General features: G+C 37.0%; 1 protein-coding gene across 15 annotated transcripts in view; it reads left to right on the forward strand.

Annotated features, from left to right (window-relative positions):
• The first annotated feature begins 9,652 nt into the window (after positions 1-9,652).
• The window catches only part of LOC123535997 (rho GTPase-activating protein 5-like), a 110,828-nt gene continuing 106,504 nt past the window's right edge, over positions 9,653-13,976 (forward strand). For all 15 annotated transcript variants that reach the window (XM_053528809.1, XM_053528814.1, XM_053528815.1 and 12 more), the window contains exon 1: positions 9,653-9,815. The gene's annotated coding sequence lies outside the window, so the exon portion shown is untranslated. The remainder of the gene's footprint in view (positions 9,816-13,976) is intronic.

A 13,976-nucleotide genomic window follows, 5' to 3' on the forward strand; every position in this document is an offset into this window, starting at 1 on the left:
TACTGTAATACTGTTTTGATTCGTTTTCTTTTCTTTTTTCATGCTGTTAAAAAATGGGACATATATTTTTTATACATTACAGGCAGACCAATAGAAATCTGTGTACACTGTTAACTGCTGTATAATTGAGCCATGCCATGGGAAAACCAACATAGTGGCTTTGCGACTAGTATGGATCCCGACTGCGCAGATGCGCAGGCTGGTCTGGATCCATGCTTCTGGTTTGCTAACGGTTTCTCTAGTTGCAGTAGGCTTTAAAAGCGCACAGCATGGATCCTGACCAGACTGCGCGGATGCGCAGGCTGGTCTGGATCCATGCTGGTTGCAAACCCACTATGTTGGTTTTCCCATGGCACGGCTCATATTATTTTTTCTTGGAAGTAAATCACACTTCTACAGAAGGTGTATCACCATTAAGTTTTGGCAAAGTTTGACGTCCAGCCAGTTCGGACCATTTTCACTAGGTCCTTTAATTAGTTAAAAAAAAATTAACTGGCAGTGCCCACTCATTAACTGAAGTATTTTGATTTCGAACTGCATCAAACTTACATAGAAGGTACATTGTGTACAGGCAAACTTGCTAGAGAGACAAGGTCTATTAAGCAACCAATTGAGAGACGACTTTTTAGCTGTCCTAGTGCCGGTGTCCATGTCTGCACCTTTGTTGAAGGCTTGATGCACTTTCTCTAACTCTTATTATTATTAAATAGATTTGATTCACTTGTGTGCCTAGTCAAATTCCTTCAGATTTGTCTGTGTTAATAAAGATGGCTGCCATGGGGCGGAACATGTTTTTCTTTTAATAGCTGTCATAGAAACTTACCAGAAAATGCAAATTTTACAAATATTTTCTGTAGTTGACCCTCTACCAAATATCTAAACTTGGATTCATTTAAAAACATGTCCACAAGGAATGTGGCTAGTTTTCTCTAAATGGCTATATAGAAAAGTTTGAAAATCTCCTCTGAAACTGATGACCCAATTTAAAAGTCCTTTTGGTGACTACTGAATTCCTTCAAGCCATGTTGATTTGATTAGAAACATATTTTCATTGCTTGACCTTTTACAATAATTGTTCAAGCAAACGTTGAAACTCCGGTGAGCCATCAATGGCCATTTTTCATCAGAATTATAGCCAAAGTCTTTGTCTCCATATGACTAAGATTGTTTTAGAAAAGGAAGACACAAGATCACATTGCATAGGGGAAATCGAAGGTATAATTTTTTGTTATACCTAAATTAACCTGAGATATAGCCTAACTCTTCATTTGCCAAACTAAACTGGGATTGGTGTTAGATCTGGTGATAGTAAGAGATGGGTACCGCATTTTCCATTTTTTTCCTTTTAAGTTTTTTTCCAGCTGTTTTATTGTCTTTTCCTGCATATTAAATTTTTGAGGTTTAAAAAAATTCTATAATAAAATCCCCATACTATCTCACAAATCACTGAAATTGTATGTTAACATAATATTGTGTGTGTTTGCTTACGAATGTGTTTGAGGCTATTAACAGTATATGAAATTATTGTAAGGTTAATAGATGGATGGCTGTCCGACCCCTATTATACCAGTTAGTGGGATTATAAACAGTGTTACCTACGAGGCCTTAAAGGAAAAACAGCTAGAATACCCAGAAAAAAAGCAAATATACTAGAAGTTAAGAAAGATCCTTGGTCTTCTTGGTTCCAGCAGATACATAGTCATGGCTATCCCGACAGTTTACTTCAGGGCTCAGTCAGTGACCATCTCCCAACAGAGGTCATTCTCTGTTACATTGCTGGATAAGAGTCATCAGGTCCAAGGGAAGCTGCTCCTCACAGAAGGAAACCTTTGTGTAAAGCCCAAGACCCAGAGTGTAGTTTCATACTAACCATGCGGGAATTGGTAATAGCAGGTCTTTGACCTGGTGGGCCCTGACTGTTAGCAGTGACATGTGGACTGGATGTGAGAGCTGGGCTACCCTTTTTGAGGGATGGTGACACATGAAAAGGGTTAATGTTGTGAATGGAAAATTGGTCAAGGTTCTAGCTCAATATGTAAGTCAGACATCCAGTCCAGATTGCAAGACCTGGTTGGGCTAAGTGGAATAACCTCCATCACTTGAAAATGAGCACCAGAGTTAGCAAGGGAAACCCCTTTCAGCTCCTTCTCAACCTTACATATGAATGAATGTTTTTAACTCACCTGAGCACTTTGTTGAGCTTTAAGGATCTTGAGATGTCTGTCATCCCAAATTCACAATATCTTTAAAGAACTTTCCCCTGCATTATCAAGTATATTTTAACAAAACTTCCAAGGAATGTTCTTAGATGGTCCCTGTTCAGATTTCTTCAAATCCGGACCATCCATGCGAAAGTTTGGTTTCCACATGAAAAATTATGTTTTCCACTCCCCACCCACACCCTCACTGGGGGAGACATATTGTTTTTGCCCTGCCCTTCTGTCTGTTCATCCATCCACCACACTTCATTTCTGATCAATAACTGGAGAACCATTTAACCTAGAACTTTCAAACTTCAAAGGATGGCAGGGCTTATGGAGCAGACGACCCCTATTGTTTTTTGGATCACACCATCAAAGGTCAAAGTCACAGGGGCCTGAACATAGAAAACCATTTCCTATCAATAACTCGAGAACTACTTTACCCAGAGTGTTAAAACTTCATAGGATGATTGATCATGCAGAATAGATGACCCCTATTGATTTTGGGGTCACTCTGTTAAAGGTCAAGGTCACAGGGGCCTGAACATGGAAAACCATTTCCGATCAGTAACTTTAGAACCACTTTACCCAAAATATTGAAACTTCATAGGATGATTAGACATGCAGAGTAGATGACCCCTATTGATTTTGGGGTCACTCTATTAAAGGTCGCAGTGGACAGAATATGGAAATCCATATCCGGTTAATAACTTGACCTTTGACCTAGAACCTTCAAACTTCATAGGTAGATAGGACTTACAGGGTAGATGACCCCTATTGTTTTTTGGGTCACTCAATCAAAGGTCAAGGTCACAGGGGGCTGAACATGGAAAACACTTTCTAATCAACCTTTCAAAGGTCAAGGTCACAGGGGCCTGAACATGGAGAACCGTTTCCAATTCATAACTTGAGAACCACTAGGCCCAGAATGTTGAAACTTACTGGGATGATTGGACATGCCACGTATATGATCCGTGTTGCAGCCAACCATCAGTGTTTCTGACTTTCGCTCATGTCCCCTATTGACTTCTTGCTTATTCGACTATGAGTTGGGGGAGACATGCGCTTTTCTACAAAAGCATCTTTTAGTTACCATCTGATGTTTTCAGAAGACTTGTTTGAATAATTGATGAAAATATTCTGATCATTTTTAAAATTGTTAGTCTTTGCTTCTGTCTGAATAATTCATTAAAATGGGACTATTCAGTCAACTTTCATATAGTATTCAGCAACTGTTCAGAATACTTTCAGACAATTTTCATCAAAAGTGTAGAAACATTCAGAACATGTACAGTGTACTGCTTTTCAACAAGATTTCAGAATCAACTCAGTCCTTTACGGAATCAGTGCATGCAGTTTTCAGCAAAGTTCAGTAATATTTAGAAAATGTCCAGCAGCTTTTCAGCAAGATTTCAGAAATAATTAAAGTGTTCATACTATTTTTAGCAGTCTGAAATAAACATGAACATTTGAGTCTAGTTAGTTTGACTGTAGAACTGTTCAAGTATTGGTGCAGTTTAAAAATATCAGGTTTATTGTCAAACTGATGCTGGTCATAAGGAAACATTTACTGGTGGAAGACCAAATGTTCCCCTAATGCAGACCAAATGTTCCTCTAATGCAGACCAAATGTTCCCCTAATGCAGACCAAATATTCCTCTAATGCAGACCAAATGTTCCCCTAATGCAGACTAAATGTTCCCCTAATGCAGACCAAATGTTCCTTTAATGCAGACCAAATGTTCCCCTAATGCAGACCAAATGTTCCTCTAATGCAGACCAAATGTTCCCCTAATGCAGACCAAGTGTTCCCCTAATGCAGACCAAATGTTCCCCTAATGCAGACCAAATGTTCCCCTAATGCAGGCCAAATGTTCCCCTAATGCAGACCAAATGTTCCCCTAATGCAGACCAAATGTTCCCCTAATGCAGACCAAATGTTCCCCTAATGCAGACCAAATGTTCCCCTAAAGCAGACCAAATGTTCCCCTAATGCAGACCAAATGTTCCCCTAATGCAGATCAAATGTTCCCCTAATGCAGCCCAAATGTTCCCCTAATGCAGACCAAATGTTCCCCTAATGCAGACCAAATGGTCCCCTAATGCAGACCAAATGTTCCTCTAATGCAGACCAAATGGTCCCCTAATGCAGACCAAATGTTCCTCTAATGCAGACCAAATGGTCCCCTAATGCAGACCAAATGGTCCCCTAATGCAGACCAAATGGTCCCCTAATGCAGACCAAATGTTCCTCTAATGCAGACCAAATGGTCCCCTAATGCAGACCAAATGGTCCCTAAATGCAGACAAATGGTCCCCTAATGCAGACCAAATGGTCCCTATGCAGACCAAATGGTCCCCTAATGCAGACCAATGTCCTCTAATGCAGACCAAATGGTCCCCTAATGCAGACCAAATGTTTCCTTAATGCAGACCAAATGTTCCCCTAATGCAGATCAATGTTCCCCTAATGCAGCCCAAATGTTCCCCTAATGCAGACCAAATGTTCCTCTAATGCAGCAAATGGTCCCCTAATGCAGACCAAATGTTCTCTAATGCAACCAATGGTCCCTAAATGCAGACCAAATGGTCCCCTAATGCAGACCAAATGTTCCTCTAATGCAGACCAAATGGTCCCTAATGCAGACCAAATGTTCCTCTAATGCAGACCAAATGGTCCCTAATGCAGACCAATGGTCCCCTAAATGCAGACCAAATGGTCCCCTAATGCAGACCAATGTTCTCTAATGCAGACAAATGGTCCCCTAATGCAGACCAAATGTTCCTCTAATGCAGACCAATGTTCCCTAATGCAGACCAAATGGTCCCTAATGCAGACCAAATGGTCCCCTAATGCAGACAAATGGTCCCTAATGCAGACCAAATGTTCCTCTAATGCAGACCAAATGGTCCCCTAATGCAGACCAAATTTCTCTCTAATGCAGACCAAATTTTTCCCCTAATGCAGATCAAATGTTCCCCTAATGCAGCCCAAATGTTCCCCTAATGCAGACCAAATGTTCCTCTAATGCAGACCAAATGGTCCCCTAATGCAGACCAAATGTTCCTCTAATGCAGACCAAATGGTCCCCTAATGCAGACCAAATGGTCCCCTAATGCAGACCAAATGTTCCTCTAATGCAGACCAAATGGTCCCCTAATGCAGACCAAATGTTCCTCTAATGCAGACCAAATGGTCCCCTAATGCAGACCAAATGTTCCTCTAATGCAGACCAAATGGTCCCCTAATGCAGACCAAATGTTCCTCTAATGCAGACCAAATGGTCCCCTAATGCAGACCAAATGTTCCTCTAAGGCATTATTTTAGCCACAGAGCAGAAAAACAGCAAGTAGGCTTCAGATATGAATAAAATGGTTGTGAGATTATTTTCACATCTATTGCCACAGGACACAGGTCCCTATCTCGATGGTCAAGATCAAACTTAGGGGGTACAGGTCATGTCAGATCTTGTTGGTGCTGTAACTTAGACTTGTATGGAGCTTTTTGGGTGTCAGTCTGTGTGGCAAGTTTTCCCTATATTAAAATGATCTCTGGAATAGCTGGTCTTCTATCAAACTAATTGAAGGTGATTGTTCCTTTGGTAATCCACATGTGGTTCATACCTGTCAAGAGTGCAACTATGGTGAGCGTTGAAGGGCCACCATGGCGCTCTTGTGTTGTAATCATACAATACTTCCACCTGGCAGCCATCAGGTAAATTTAATGAAACAATTATCCTTTGATGAATATATCAACTTATTCACTCAGATGTGGTCTTTCTTTCATGTGAAGAAAATATCCAGCTTGGCGATGGAAGGTCAGTGGTTCTCCACACGTGCAAGTTCGTTCCCGCTGGGATATTCTGCTGAAAACAATCATTATACCCATTTATTTCCTTAAATAGATATACTGTGTGTAATGTATGCTAATTGTAATTCAACTTCACATACATACTCAATTAGTCCAATTTCTGATAGTGCAGTTTGTAACTCAAAATCAGCTTTTCATTCTTGTCATTCTATTTCTTGCGGCAACAGTTCAAGGCTGGTACCATCGCCTAAAATGGTGAATTCCTTTAAAAATATTAATCCATGCAGTGGCGTCTCTTGTTCAGGAAGTAAAAGAAAAGTTATTTTCTGTCTACTAAAGAAGTCTCTGCTGCTGGTCCTTTTTGCTGATTTGTGTAGTAAAGTGCCCGAGTTCTTAAGAGAAGCAAAATATCACCTGCTATTTGCGAAGGTAAGAGTCTAAGCACATACCTGGTGGTGCATATAGCACAAAAAGCGACTTGAATTTTGGAAGTTGTATAAATAGGCACATATAGCAGCTTCTTTCTTTTTGATAAATATTTTAATAAATAAACTACCGGTAGTGCTATTTGGCACAAAACATGTTGATGTACTATCTACTTTGGCACAGAAAGCACACGAAATCAATACAATTTTCGCGTGAGCACGCGACATTTTGAGTATGCACGTGGTAACTTTTACATGCTCACACGATAGCCTTTGTGTGCACACGTTAAGACTATCACATGCACACGTAGTAAACTGTTGCGTGCTACGCATTCATCTTTACGTGCACACGTGAAAGATAGCATGTGTGCACATGAAAGTATTTAGTGCTTAAACCCATAGAGGTATGAAGCTATTGATTTCAGGGACATTAGCCACTAAGCCGCAGAAACGGGGTATATTGTATATTTTTTCAACGCCACTGACAACACTCTTGATAAGCGAAGATTGCTCTATCTATGGAAGGCTGGTGCGCCATACTAACTACCAAATGCTTAATGTCTTATGCCATATACACAAAGCTTAATGCTAAATGCGCTATTAACTGCCAAATGACTTGTTTGATGTCAAATGAATTACTTTTATGAGATCAAAGGATCTGTACGTAGCTCTTACATAAATGCATGTAATTATCAATTATTTGAAAGCAAAATGTTCTATCTCTCTTATTCGAAGTAAAAGTGTGTTCTGTTGGTCATTTAAACATGGCATGGAAGCAGTTTACCTGCAACGGAGACCAGTATTTAAAGGTTGAAAACATACACTTATATACATGCAGCTCTTAATTTGAATGAACACTTAGCAGTTACCATTCAACATTTCTAATGCGCATTTCGCAATTAACAATCTTCATTTTACAATTACAGTTTATATAACAGTAGATATTTGACATTCAGAAAGTAGCATTTTGACATAAAGTATTTCGCTATTAGTATCCCATGTATGGAAGCGAACGGCTTTCCATACATATTTACCTCGATAAATAAGCAGAACTCTTCCACATCGGTAGTAATTTTAATATATTTACCTATTCATCCTTGTTCTGCTGCTCCGTCTTTATTCTGCAACAGGATGACCCCATGAATGGCACTAAAATGGATTTTATTTCAGACGCTGAACTACAAAATACATCTGTTTTTTTCTCAGTACCATTTATTGTAATGTTCAGCAATTTATTCGTAAAATGTCGATTTCACTGCAGGCTTCAAAATTGACTGACAGAAGTCATTCGGTATTAAAAACACAGTTAAATTTGGAAAAAATGTCAAATGGTAAGATGCATTATGGAACTAACATGGTTCTACCCAGGTGCCCGCTCACAGGGTTTTTTCTAGCTAATTTGGGAACATAGCCTATACCCCCAAAATTGGGAATTTTGATGCGTAAATGTTCCAAATTGGGAACATGATATTTAGTCCCATAGGATAAAGTAAGGATGTGTTTAAGCACTTTCTCATACACTTGTTTCACATTTTAGAACATCTTTAATATACTTCCATTATAAAATTGTCCATAATTTGGTCAGTTTTAGTGCAATTTTGATGAAATTTTTTTCAGAATGTAGATTGGGAATTTTTGCACTCATTTTGGGAAAAAAACATACTTTTTGGCATTGGGAATATAGCCGAATAACGGCTATAAAAACGGCCGAAAAAAAACCCTGGCTCATCATGAAATAATGCACGGAGGGGCACCTGCGGTCTTTTATCCATGATCAAAGCTGGAAAGTCACCATATGGCCTATTATTCTGTGTCGGTGCGATGTTAATCTGAACAAAATCAATAAATATTCATCATACCTTTAAATGTATTGGTAATCAGCTCTGGGCTGTATTTTGAATTTGTCTAAATCTGAAGCCACAATGGAATAAAGAAGAACACTTAGCAGTATATGACAAGTTTACTTATTTTTATTACCTCCCTTTAATATAACATAAACCTGGAGTATGTGATCTATGAAGCTAAGTACTATTACTTGTAATACTTGAACTCCAGAGTTGACTAGCTCCCGGAGAAGGACTGTCTGCACCCATTAAAGTAAATCTGGAGAAGAAAATACCAATGTCCATACCAGGAATCAAACTTTGGATACTCAAACCATGTTGCTACATGTGCAGGGTTAGCACAACTGTTCCACACAGAAATTTCTCTCCAGTCATGCAGTAAACATCAGACACCACCCTATTTTTTGTCTTGAAAACTTTCTCTTCAGTATGAACATCCTGATAATATTGATAAAAAAATTTGAAAAAATAAAAAGAGATAGAAAGATCTATATGGTTTTAGCATACATCCTGAAAAACTGACTATTTAAATTGCTTTGGAAAAAAACCAAAAACAGATGAAACAAGGAATTGGTAAAACCGAATGATGCTCTCCGATGCATGTTCTTGTCCCAATATGGTGAATAACGTATTAGAAACAAACAAAAAATGGAGATAATAAAAAGAAGAAAATTGAATAAAGGGAGATAATTCAAAAACTAGGTAAGGTAGAGTTATGGTTCTTTGACACTGCACTTCCCGTCAATGGCCTCTATCGTATTGTGGAGTTTCAATGAAATGCTATAAATACTTTCCAAGTAATGCTCCAGACTTGTGAGCCTTAATTTGTATAGTAAAGGGAGATAATTCAAAAACTAGGTAAAGTAGAGTTATGGTTCTTTGGCACTGCACTTCATGTCAATGGCTACTATCATTTTTGAAGTTTCAATTAAATGCCAGTAATACTTTTCAAGTAATGCTCCGGACAAGCCTTTTTTGTATAATAAAGGGAGATAATTCAAAAACTAGGTAAGGTAGAGTTATGATTCTTTTGACACTGCAGTTTGTCTCAATGTCCTCTATGATTCTAGGTGAAGTTTCAATCAAAAGCCATTAATGCTTTTCAAGTTATACTCCGGACAAAAGTGTGACGGACAGACGGACAGACAAAGCGGCAACTATATGCTCGCCCTTTGAGGAGCATAATAAATCCTACGTAAAAAATACAAGCATTTTCTTAGAGTAAATGTATACTTATTTGGGTGCCCTCATTACAGCATGTGTCCATTTTAATGTTATGCAGTATAGAATTTGCTAGACTGGTTGTATTTTTTGATTATATGGAAGTTCTTTGCAATAAATAAATACTAACACAGTCTAGTTCCAGTTGACTGCACAATAACATGGCGAATAATAATTTTATCGGCCAATTTATCGGCAATATATGACGAAAATAACTGTTTTTAGCAGAATACAGGATTAAAAGCCGACATATACTAACTGACATCAAAGTGTGTTATAATCTTGTGTATTCAGACTCATTGATTTAGTCCAGGTTTGTAAATTATTGATTGATTTTAAGAATTGAATTCCTTGACCTGGTATAATTTTAGAACAAGATGCAGAATTTCCTAAAAGAAATTAGAGAGATTCTAAAAGTAACATAAATATTCCCACGGAAAATTATTATGTGTAACACTCTTCCTGTTTACCATTTCATCATGCCCTAATATTTTACACATATGAGTTCCATTGATTTGGTGTTGCTTGGGCTGGGTTACTGTAGTAAGAAAGTAGTCACACTTCTTTCGTTGATGTACATTTGACCAGATAGACAGCTGTGGGATATTATCATTTGGTGGATGCAGTGTGTGACACGTACTGTCCTGAATCAAACTTTATTAAATTTGGCTTACGGTTGTTTGTCAAAAGTTAACTGATTAACTGTGTCTGTTTCGTTTCCGCTCCATAACATCATCCATCAAGGGACTTTAATATTTTTAATACAAATTCTAAATGCTTCCCATAATGATACAATGTGTCGCATGCTGGAGGATGATCCCTAGCTCAAAGTGCGATTTCTCGGAAAGGTAATTTTTCTTGCCCAATCAGGAACTTTTTTTTATTTTAAAAATAACTTGCCTCCCTCTCGTAATTCCGAGCCTTCTCATTGATCCGAGCCTTTGGAACATTTGCACTTGCAGCTATTTCCTGTTTCTAAATTTTATGCATATTGTGGCAAATCATATTCATCAAGGACAGTTAAAAAAATTAAAAGAAAATAGTATTACTCACACTAAAATAGAAATATACACAACAGAATGTCAGAAAAATTTTGGCACAAAATTTGCATATCGAGGGCTTGGCGCAAAACTATTGTATCTTGTTCTTTATTTATATACACTTACAATAGTTTTGCACCAAGCCCTTGATATATAATAACTAAAATCACTGTCCAGGGTAATATATAACCATCTTATAGAAAACGGAAACCACTTGTTGTAAAACCTTTTTGTCTGCAGACACAATTATATATCTGTTCTTAATTTTAAAAAAGTGCTTTTTTAAAAAAAAGCATCAGTTTTAGAGAGCTAGTACAAATGATCACAAGTCTCGGTTCAACGAGAAAGTATCTGGCTGTTTCAGAGTGTGAGGGTCATCATGTGAAAGCCTGGATTATTCATTGACAACAATCCTTAGAATTTTTCTTCATGGGGAATTTTTAAGTTCTGATGTTGGGAGTATCAAACTATAGCAAAAACTCTTTTGAAACTTAAATCTGTTACTAACAAGAACTGAAATCACCAGTTAAGGGGCTCGGAATAACGAGAAAAGGGCATAAACATTCAGCGGAACAAACAGTTAACTGATGTGTCATATGGACCAATTAAAAAAAATTGTTAATGTATTTCCTTCAGAATTACTTCCCTTTAATGTCATGAAGCATTTTCAGTGTTCTTTCTACACTGATTTGGGAATGCAGCTGGGGCCTTTACAATTGGGAAAACATGAGTTTAAATTGGGAAGTGTTAAAAAATTTATATTTTTTATAATAATATTACATGCATCAAGTTAGCAAATTTCTTTGCATGTCAGATGTTACTACTGGTAAGGTACAGCCTGAAAAAGTAAAAAAATAGGTTTGAAAATGGGTGAGTAAAAACACTATTTGTTTTTGGACTTTACTATCATGTAAAACTTCTGCACTTAAGTGTACTCAACTCCTATAGTTTCCATCATATTCATAAAAAGCTTTAATAGTATACTTCTTCAGTGTCAAGTGTACCTATTTTCAGAAGAATATTACACGTTTGGTTAGCTTTTAGTTATTTATTTCTCGTGTCAGTTTAACTTCACTTGCTGTCATTGATATACTTCTAAAAGGAAGTATTAAAGGATCTCTAGATCTTTAAGTTATTTGACTATCTTAAACTAAATAAAAATGATGACAACTAAATATGATTTGTTTTGAAGACTTTAAATAGGTTGCAAAAAATAATCATAGAACTAGCTGCACCCTTCTGTCAGTAAACCTTACTGGCACCAGAGCAGAAAGAAAATGCCTCTGTATGTGTTATATCCTACCCCTAGGTATTCTATAAGAACCATGGTCATGAACTGGAAAATATACTAACCCATTTCAGTCACGCATTTCATACCTAAAACACGCAGTTTGCTAAATGTGTACTATGGATATTAAACACGCGATAATTTATCTTCCATTGTGTACCGGTCACATTTCATCAATACTTTTTATCTTAGAAAAACAACGCGTAATTTATAGTTTTTCAACGTTACACAAAAAAACTTGCTTGAACTTTCCTAGTGAAGTTCTGGTCTAGATTACAAAACCATTCTGATGTGAAAATGTATGTCAGTCGTCATTTTACTACACGTGTATGCTAAAATGTGTATATGCAGCATAAATGTACAAAATGAATGAAATAAACAGAACAGATGTATGATTTCAAATTCAGATACAAGATGAATTTCATTCATCATTTCGAGTTTTATTGTATAATTGTAAATATTTTGCATTCTGTTTTTGTTTGTTTACATTGCGCCTAATATGTGCACACTGCTGTGACCTCTAGACCGGATGTTCATTAGGGGAGTTCACACAAGTTTTTTCTGTAACGTTGACGAAAGCATAAAATATGTGGAGCATCTCTGCAATATGGAATATTGAGACAATGTGCCTGGTGCACGATGGAAGATAAATTATCGCTTGTTCAATATACAAGGTACACATTCACTGATCTGCGCGGTTTAAGTGAGAAATATACAATTGAAATGGGTTAGTATATTTTCCCGTTCATGACCATGGTTCTTATAGAATACCTAGGGGTAGGGTATAACATAAACATGTACAGAGGCATTTTCTTTCTGGTCTGGTGCCAGTGGTAAACCCCAGGACAGGTTGAGGTTCAATTTTTCTGACCTCTAATAGCCTAGTGATACATAGTAGAGATAGTACCTAAATTTTTCAAATCATAGGTTTGAAGTTAAAAAGCTTTGAAATGAATACAAATGTCCATATTTCTCAAAAACAGAAATATAGACAATATTTTAACCAGAAGTGTGGAGTTATGAGCATTTAATATTTTCATGTTAACGAAAATTTTGTGATCAAGGAAATGTAACTCTTCTTGAACATGGAGAGCATAAACATCAAAGGGACATAATATGGTCAATATTTTCTAATTGGGTGCATTTGATTTAACATTCAACTTTGATCTGGATTGCTAAATAATGATCCATGATACTGTGTGCTAAAAATTTAGAACATCTGGAACAGTCTATTAACAGCAAAACTATGCTTTGGCAGAATCTAAATAGTTAAGCTCTAACTGGGACTCGAACCCAGGACCTCTCACACCTAAGGCAGACACTCTACCACTTCCCTATAACAGCAGTAGCTAATAGATATGCAGTTTAATTGCTGCATTACATTGCGTGAACTGGAACAATAATCGGTGAACTCCGGATTATTGGCGTATTCGCTTTGTTACCTAACGGCAATTTTTGTGTAAAGAAAAAATATAATCTAATGCTGCCAACGTCATAATCGGTCAAATATGCCCAAATTTCTCTGACGTGTTGTTCAGAGTATGAACTTACTAACTGGTAGTACCAGTGAAATATTACTTACACTGAATCTTTTATATTTGCCCTTTTTGCAGCTGTCGAACGGCAAAGACGGTAAGTTTTGTCCAAATATAAGTAACTATTTTACCAGTTTTGAGAGGATTTCAATTTATGGGAAATTACAGTTACAAACTAAATACCTTTCTGCAACACATGGAGTCATTAGCATTCACTGTCACTCAGTATTATGACTAAGATCGACTGTCATTCATTCATTTCAAAGTTTCATAGACAGAGTCCGTTGTTTACATTTTTATCGTAACCGGTGCACTTGTAAAAATCACTTTAGTTTGAAAAATCAAAGTATGCGAAGAGCTATGGTACGGTCTCTATACATAGGGTTAGTAAAGTATCATTTTAAAGGTGGTTTGGTCAGGTAATACAAACTAGATTTTCACATATTAGGTTTTCCTATCTTGATTGCCCAACTAACATAGTATGTTAATAGCATAAATACAAATTTAATGAAAATAGTTTACCTAAGGAATGATATAAATATAAGACCTATTGTATAATATTTGTTAAAGATTTGCTTAAACAGTTATATATGCTGAAATTCATTTTAAAT

The sequence above is a fragment of the Mercenaria mercenaria genome, chromosome 17 (assembly GCF_021730395.1).
Source record: "Mercenaria mercenaria strain notata chromosome 17, MADL_Memer_1, whole genome shotgun sequence".
Lineage (NCBI taxonomy): Eukaryota > Metazoa > Mollusca > Bivalvia > Venerida > Veneridae > Mercenaria > Mercenaria mercenaria.